General features: G+C 38.5%; 1 pseudogene; it reads right to left on the reverse strand.

Moving 5' to 3' along the window:
* Positions 1-1,569: 1,569 nt before the first annotated feature.
* On the reverse strand, positions 1,570-2,521 carry LOC114086254 (growth arrest-specific protein 7 pseudogene; annotated as a pseudogene).
* Positions 2,522-7,759: the final 5,238 nt, after the last annotated feature.

Raw genomic sequence — 7,759 nt, forward strand, 5'->3', positions numbered from 1 at the left:
TTGCTTTAGTATATTGGACATTTTTCTAATATAAACTATGAGAAAGCAATTCTGTTTCAATGGAAGAGATGCCAAAAGATTCAAGATTAATGTCATCCATTGTTAACATGTAAAATTGAAGGAAAGTTCAGTGAGTTGTGCTTGTAGAATTCTGTTCCCATGGAGATGGAAGAATCAAGTCCAAAGCCATCAATAGGAAAGATGAAGAAAGGTGGACTCTCAGAGCATGGGTTTCTGGCTAGAATCTGTTCCTTGCTCACTATGTCAATTTTTTCTCCCAGACCTCCCAGGCTGGTTCTCTAGGTTAATATGGTGGAGATCATGTTTCCTGTAGTAGAAAAAGGAAGTGACAGGCTGAAATGAGCAGCAGTGGTTAAAAGCTTCCCCAGTCACACTTGGCCCAAGCTTCTCCATGGAAAATGGACAGAGAGAGAGAGAGGAGGTGCTAACACCAACTGAGGGCTTGGCACAAAGCTCTAAAAAGTTCAGAAGAGCTGGAGACCCAGGTGGCAGGACTCACCTGGAGAGCAATGAACTCCTGTGGCCACAAGAGTCTGCAATGCTCATATAAGGGACAGTAGTCCATCAAGCATGGATGGAGCCATATGGGAGATGAGAAAAGACTTGCCCCAACCTATCTCCCATGTGGGACTAACCCAGCCCTATATGGTTTCTGAGCTGAGCTGGTTTATCTTCATTCCTCAAAGCTTTTGGACATGCACACATCTGACAGAGTTCTTGCTGGCTGAGAACTTTGGAAAGCTTCCTCTAGTGAGACTGTTCAGGCGTGGCAGGGTGGGGATGGAACTGCCTTGAGAAAGCAACTGAAGAATGGATGGATCAGGATTCCCAGAGACTTCAGAGACATGTGCCTGGTCTGATAGGAACCATGATTCAGTGCTTTGACTTGGGGCTAATTTGTAGGATGAGGTAGTTTCATCCTGACCTCTCTAGGGAGGGTTGGTCTAGGAAGACAGAAAACAGGCCTTATCAAGACCCATGGGGATGAAAAGTGGCCAAGAAAAGCCACACTTAGGTTCCCAGAATGCAATGAGAAAAATAGAGTGAGAAGGCTGTAAAGGATTCTAGGTACAGGCTGAGCTGATGACAACTTCTATCCATGATTCTGATCCTGAAATTGGCTTGGAGGTAGATGCAGCCTTCCCTTGATCTTCCAAAGCCCCAGAGATAAAGGGACCAGCTAGAGGATGGGCCTTGTGGCATCCAAGGGCACAAGTGTGTGATGGCCACCCCCTGTGGAACTCAGCAGGGACCACAAAGTTCCAGCCTCAGTTTGTTCTCAGAGCAACAAGCAAGGCACAGGGCTAGTGGGGTTTCAGTCTTGCAGAGTTGCAGATCTGTCTTCTCCGCCTGGGAATATTTGGGATTCTCCCAGCTGGGGTCATCCAGATCACCCTTCTAGAATCACCAGCTCTCTCCTCTCTCCTCAGTGGACAGGAAAATAGGTGGGAGGGCAGCTTCACCCAGCAAGAGCACCAGCTCCTCTCCATGACACTCAGCCCCTCTCCTGGGTAGGACCCCTCCTCCCGGGGAGCCTCACAGGCATGTCTAGATCTTTATGAACACAAGGCGAAAGTTGCCCCTTTTGTACTCTCTGACCCACAGCTCTCTGTCTTTGGCCAGGTCCACTTTTTGAAGCAGCTGGTTCACAGGCTGCACTATGCTTTGGTTGAACATTCTGTCTCATGCTGTAGCTGTGTGTATTGCCACAGTTGTTGCCAGATAATCTCCACCCTCTCCACCTCTAGCTTCTCCAGCTCCAAAGTGGTGGCCACCATCTCTTCAAACCTCTTGGACTTGTCTTGGTTGTAGAGGTTCATACAGCACATGAGGTCATAGCCAGTCTGTGTGGACTTCCTCCATGCCTTCTTGACATCCTCCTCCATCTTGTTGCTCAGTTTAATCTCCAGCTGCTGGATCTTCATGATCAGGTCTCTCTACTGCTCTGTGAGGGCTTTCTGGGCCTTCTCCACCAATGCATAGCAGCTGGCAAGTCGTTTGCAGATGTCAGCTATATGGTGGTCACACTGTTTTATATCTTTCTTGAAGTACTCACAAAAGTTCATTAGGACTTCTATACCTCACTGTGAATCTTGGTGGAGAACTTGAGATGAACTTCTGCTTCATCTGCCAAGCTCTTCTTCACCTGAGTCCACACTTTTTCTAGGGAGCCTTCCTCCTGTGTAGCCAAGTTCTTTGCATATTCTTCTTCAATCTTTATCCTCTCTCAGGTGTATTCAGATATTTCTTTCTGCATTTGTTTGTCTTTCAGTTGCTTTTGGAGCCACAGTTCAAACCCAGCCATGGTGCCATTGCCTTGGAGGTCCTTCTTATCAGCACAGAAGTAGTCAGTCACAATAGCTCCACTCTGTTGGTTTTAGCAGTTGCTGTTCAGGATTGTGTCTGAGAGAGGGAATGTCACACAATTTTTCATCGTCTCTGTGTGGTCAACTTTATTTTCAAGATTATATATTTTGTCTTCATTGCCCAAAGTTCTCATCTATTGGTGATACTTTCCATCGAATTTTTAATTTGGTTTATTGATTCCTTCATTTCAGGAATTTCTGTTTGACTTCTTTTCAGGATCTCTATCTATTGAAGTGATCTTTTGCTTTCTGTATTTGCTGTCTTACATCATCCTTTAAGTTGCAGAACAATTTTACTAAGTACATTCAGAACTCCTTCTCTGACATTTCTTCTACTGTGTTGTCAATGAATTCTATTATTGGAGCATCTTGGTTTGTTTGGAGTGCTTTATTCCCTTGGTTTTTTTTTTCAGGTTGTTTGTGTGTCTTCCCATCTAGCAGTGTGTATCTGAGGCAGTAAAGTTTCTACTCTGTAACTTATAGTGTCCCTGAAGATTTCCAGTACATCACATTTAAGGGGGAGACCAATATTAACAACACAGATCTGGGTTTCATTTTCCATAGATTCCACCATGCTGCAGTCCCAAGATGACTCCTGGATCATGAATGATGGATAAACTCCAGTAGAGAGTAAAGGATATGAATGATAGGCCCCAGGGAAGGAACTTCCTTCAATACTTCCCCACTTCTTAACTTTGGATTTAACCATGTAAGTTGTTTTGGCCAATGGTATTGAGGGCCACAGCCCAGTCAGGATGGCGCATGGCATTTTGCCAGAAGGAGTGGTTAAGAGGTGACGCCAGTGAGCCATTGAGATGATGATGGTTAAGTTAAGCTGTGTATTCAGTTGTATATAGACCTTTGCTGTCCAGCAATAGGGCGTCTCCTGCTGCCTTAGGCGCTACTTTGGAGTTCCCGTTGAATTCTCCCTGGGTTCTGAGAAAGTGCGCGGGAGCCCAGTGGAGGGTGAGAGTGTTCCTGGGGAGCGTGTGTGGAGTGCAGGTGAGAGTTCGGGAATAAAGAGTTGCTGTTTGAACCTATAAGTGCTTCATGGCGGCTCGGTTATTTGTGCCCAGCCAGACTGCGGCACAATGGCATGTTAGTAGACTGTTGTGGATTTTTTCCCCAGAAAGAGATATTGAAATTCTAACTTTTGATCCTTGTGATTGTGATCTTATTTGGAAATAGGATCTTTCCAACATATTTAAATTAAAATGAGGTCCCACTGGATTGGTATTGGCTCTAAATCCAATTACTGGTGTCCTTTGAGGAGGGAGAAATTTGGAGTTATCTGAGCACACAAACAGAAGATGGCCATGTGATAATGGATGCAGAGATTGGATTGATGCTTATGTAAGACAAGGAATTCCAAACATCTCTAGCAAACACCAGAAACTAGGCAGTGTCAAAGAACTATCTTCCCCTAATCCCTCAAAAGGAATAGAATCTTACTTCAGACTTCTAGTTTCCAGGACTGTAAGAGAATAAATTTCCACTGTGGTTGTGTCTTGAAATGTGTGACATAACTGGGTTTGTCCTCTTCATCTTCTGCCTCCATGGGAAGAATATCTTCTGGGTAGAACATTATTTAAAGAATGAAGAGAGGCATATGGAACAATCCTAGGTAAATCTGCATTTTGAAAGCAAGACACAGTTGATCTCAACCTATGTCTGCTGATTTCCACATGCATGAGTGGGAATTAATATTGTTTTAGCTAATAATTTCAGGATGTTTTATTACACTGCACCATATGACAATAGCCAACCTATATAATCTATGAATATTTTATTTTCCTGTGAATTAGTTGCAGATATTATGATATATCATACCTAAATATCCTAACATGGACCTCTTACAAACAGGGACATTGGCCCACATAACCTCAATGTCATTATTGCACTCAGGAAATTTAAAATGAGATGTTTTTATAACATATCCCTCAATTTAAAAATTTTTATTTCTTATTGATTAGACTCAGGTTAAATGTTTCACAAAAACATCACATAGATGATGTTGTGTCATTCTCAATGTATAACATCAGGCAACATATTATGTAATTTTATCCCATATTTGGTGGTTTCCTTATATGATCATGTCCATTAATTTTCTCAGTTGGAAAGTTACCTTTCAATACTTTCTAAAATTAATTAGTCATCTTTGGGGACAAATTTTGAAACTATGTGAATATGCTATTCCCAAAACACTTCATAGACTGATAGTTTCCAACATGCATGGATGAAGCTTGCCTTGAATTAGTACACACTTGTAACTACATTGTTTAAGTGTGTATATACATTCATATGTATATATGAAATCATGATGCTTATGCTTTAAGTCCATCAATATAGGTTTCTTGCCAGGCACATTGGCACACACCTGTAATACCAGTGGCTCTGGAGGCTCAGGCAGGAAAATTGCAAGTTTAAAGCCAGCCTCAGTAAAAAGTGAGGCACTAAGCAACTCAGTGGAGACCCTGTCTCTCAATAAAATACAAAATAGGGCTGGAGATGTGGCTCTGGGTTTGAGTGCCCCTCAATTCAATCCCCAGTACCCACTCCCAAAATATATAGGTTTTTTTCATTTCTGTCCCCCATTTTACCAAGGTAAGAATCCTTAAGTTTCTAGTACTATAAATATATTTACTCATATGAATCTTAAAATACATATATAATAATTTTGGAATTATTATACTATTACCCAAGTACCATTATTTTGCAAATCCATTTACGCAAACCAGAAAATTATAATTGGCCTCATAGTGGTGTAGTAACATAAAGATGTGATACCTTTCCTCACATATCATAAGTTATAGCTGACACTCCTATAACAAAAGATGAATTAGAGATAGCAAAACATAACAAATTTATGTAATCAAAGTTTTACATGACATTGGGGGCTTCAGATATGATGATCTAACATTGAGGGGAACTGGTTTATGCTTACGTTTGGTGAAGAATGGACACTTGTGTAGAAATGTTATTGGACAAAAAGGGTCTAATGGTTATAGACTGAGGAGGGAAACCCAGAAAGGTATGTCTTCACGATTCTTCTTGGCTTCTCTGTGTAGTATTCCCTCCTGCAGGGGAGAGATAGTACCCCTCTGAAATGAGGATTGTATGATCTACCATTAGATAAGGTAAGTCAGAGAATTCTCTTATGACCAGTTCTTACATAGAAAGGCAGGAGTTTGGAGCTATACTTCTGGGTCTATGGCTTGTTCTGGGGAAGAAGATTTCTAGTTTCCATGACACGCCTTCAGAAAGAAATTCCCATTTCTATGTATTCTTTTAAGGGAGAGAAAGAGGAGGACAAGAGAAAGTCAGAAAGACTTTGCTGCTGAAGTCTTCCAGTCTCCTTTAGTTCAAGGTATTCAGCAAGCCAAAGCTCCAACACTGAATAACAAATTTTTCCCCTATAATCTGTCCTTTGAGATGCTACATTTCTTGTTTATAAAATTAGTTTGGATTTAAATTTATTTTAACATTTATGACTACATAAATACTATTTATTCATTTACTCACATCTAAATCATAGGTTTAAATAATTCTGAAATTGTTTTGTGGAGAACTTTATCATTATTTTCAGTAGCTTCAGGAAAAAATGCCCTAACTAGAGTATTAGAGTGTCTTCCCCCATTTGTTCTTCTTTTATTATTATTTATTATTTCCCAACTTCAAATAGTTTTTGAGTTTTAATATTTATATTTGTTATCATAATCATTTTATTGGTGCTTTAATTTTCTTTCACATATACTTCTTAAGCCTGAAAAATCTGTCTATTTTTAGGAACAGATGTATTTTTAAAACACTGAGGTTTACACCTGTGGTTTTAATCTTTACTATTATTTTAGAATTCTTTTCTTCTATTGTGTCCTCTCATACAGTTGAGCTCTTTTGTTCATTTTGGCAGGAACAGGTTGCTTTGGGGGATGGAAGACTTTCTTAGGCAGCTCAGTTTATTTCAGCTGCTCTTTATTTCCCATCTGCTGCTTTATATAACAATGCCTCTTATTGTTCAACATGTGCATGTGCATATAATGTTTCCCTCTCCCATAGTAATATAAGAAGTCATAATATAAACCAATACTACTAATAAGCCAGACTTATATTACACTCTTATTTTAGACAGATGGCTTTCACACCCTTATTCATGTTATTTGTTTTTCTATTGGTAGTAGAGGCTATATGTGTCTTTCCATGAAATCCAGAAGTGTTTGAAAACTTTTTAATTTAACCAAAATGAGGCTAGGGTGATAATTCTCCCACTTATTAAACTCTTGTCGATATATATTTTATAATTAAAGGCAATTAAATGGACAAACTCATACCTAAAATTTCATTGAAATTAATATTTTTGCCAATAAAATTTTGCTTTGAACCTTAAAAGAGAAATAGCAACTATTATTTTCCATGGAAGATTAAATGAAAAAAAATATTTTTAAACCTATCAACTATTCACTGATTAGCTGGCAAATGATAAGTTAGTTTGAAAAGGAAATTCATTTCAGTCTTAATTTTCTGGAATTGATTTTATACTATAATGCATACATCTGAATGCTCAATATGATGTGTATGTTCCAGTTATACAGTAATGACTTGTTTCAAATGGGTAAAAATAGTATTAAACTGATTGGGAAGAAGAGAGATATAGAAATTAAAAGGTCAGTTGGAATTCTAACTTCATAGCCTCTAAAAAAAAAAAGATATGCATTTCCATGTATTTTTTATTTAAAAAAAAACATTTGAATGAGGCATGTCATTACCATTTTTCTTCTTTTTCCTTGTTATTTATTAAAGAATCTCTATGTGCAAAGCAACTTAAGAGTGCCTCATCTGAAGTTAAATATACAGTGACTTAATCATTACTGTGTAAAAATGCACAGTCTAAAATAGTAAAAAGCATGCCACAAAGTTTTTGTATTTTCAATTGTCTGATAGCTTATATACTAGGGTTGAAAGAAATAAGTTTTCCTTCCTAAAATTTCTATTACTTTTTACCACTTTCTAAACATAATCCAACTTTGTATGTTCCAGGAACAGAGACCAGAGCAGTACTCTGTGCTGTTGCCTTAAATGTGTTTGAATAACAAGATAAAGCTTTCTTTAGCATTACTTCCCATTGTTTTAATTTTTAGTAAGTGTTTATCAATGCCAATATACACAAATGATTTTAAAATACCTATTTAAAAATAAATGCCTGTTGGAAGAGATTCTTGGAGAAATTTAAATGTGTTTGTAAAATATTTTCTTAAGTGGAAGTGAAACACCATTCTGAAAATTTCCATTCTTCAGTACCCAGTTATGACTTTTAAAACAGAAGATCTCTCAAAGACTATCTGTTGAGGTTTAAAACCCCCAAGACCTCCAATTTG

The sequence above is a fragment of the Marmota flaviventris genome, chromosome 5 (assembly GCF_047511675.1).
Source record: "Marmota flaviventris isolate mMarFla1 chromosome 5, mMarFla1.hap1, whole genome shotgun sequence".
In the NCBI taxonomy this organism is placed as follows: domain Eukaryota; kingdom Metazoa; phylum Chordata; class Mammalia; order Rodentia; family Sciuridae; genus Marmota; species Marmota flaviventris.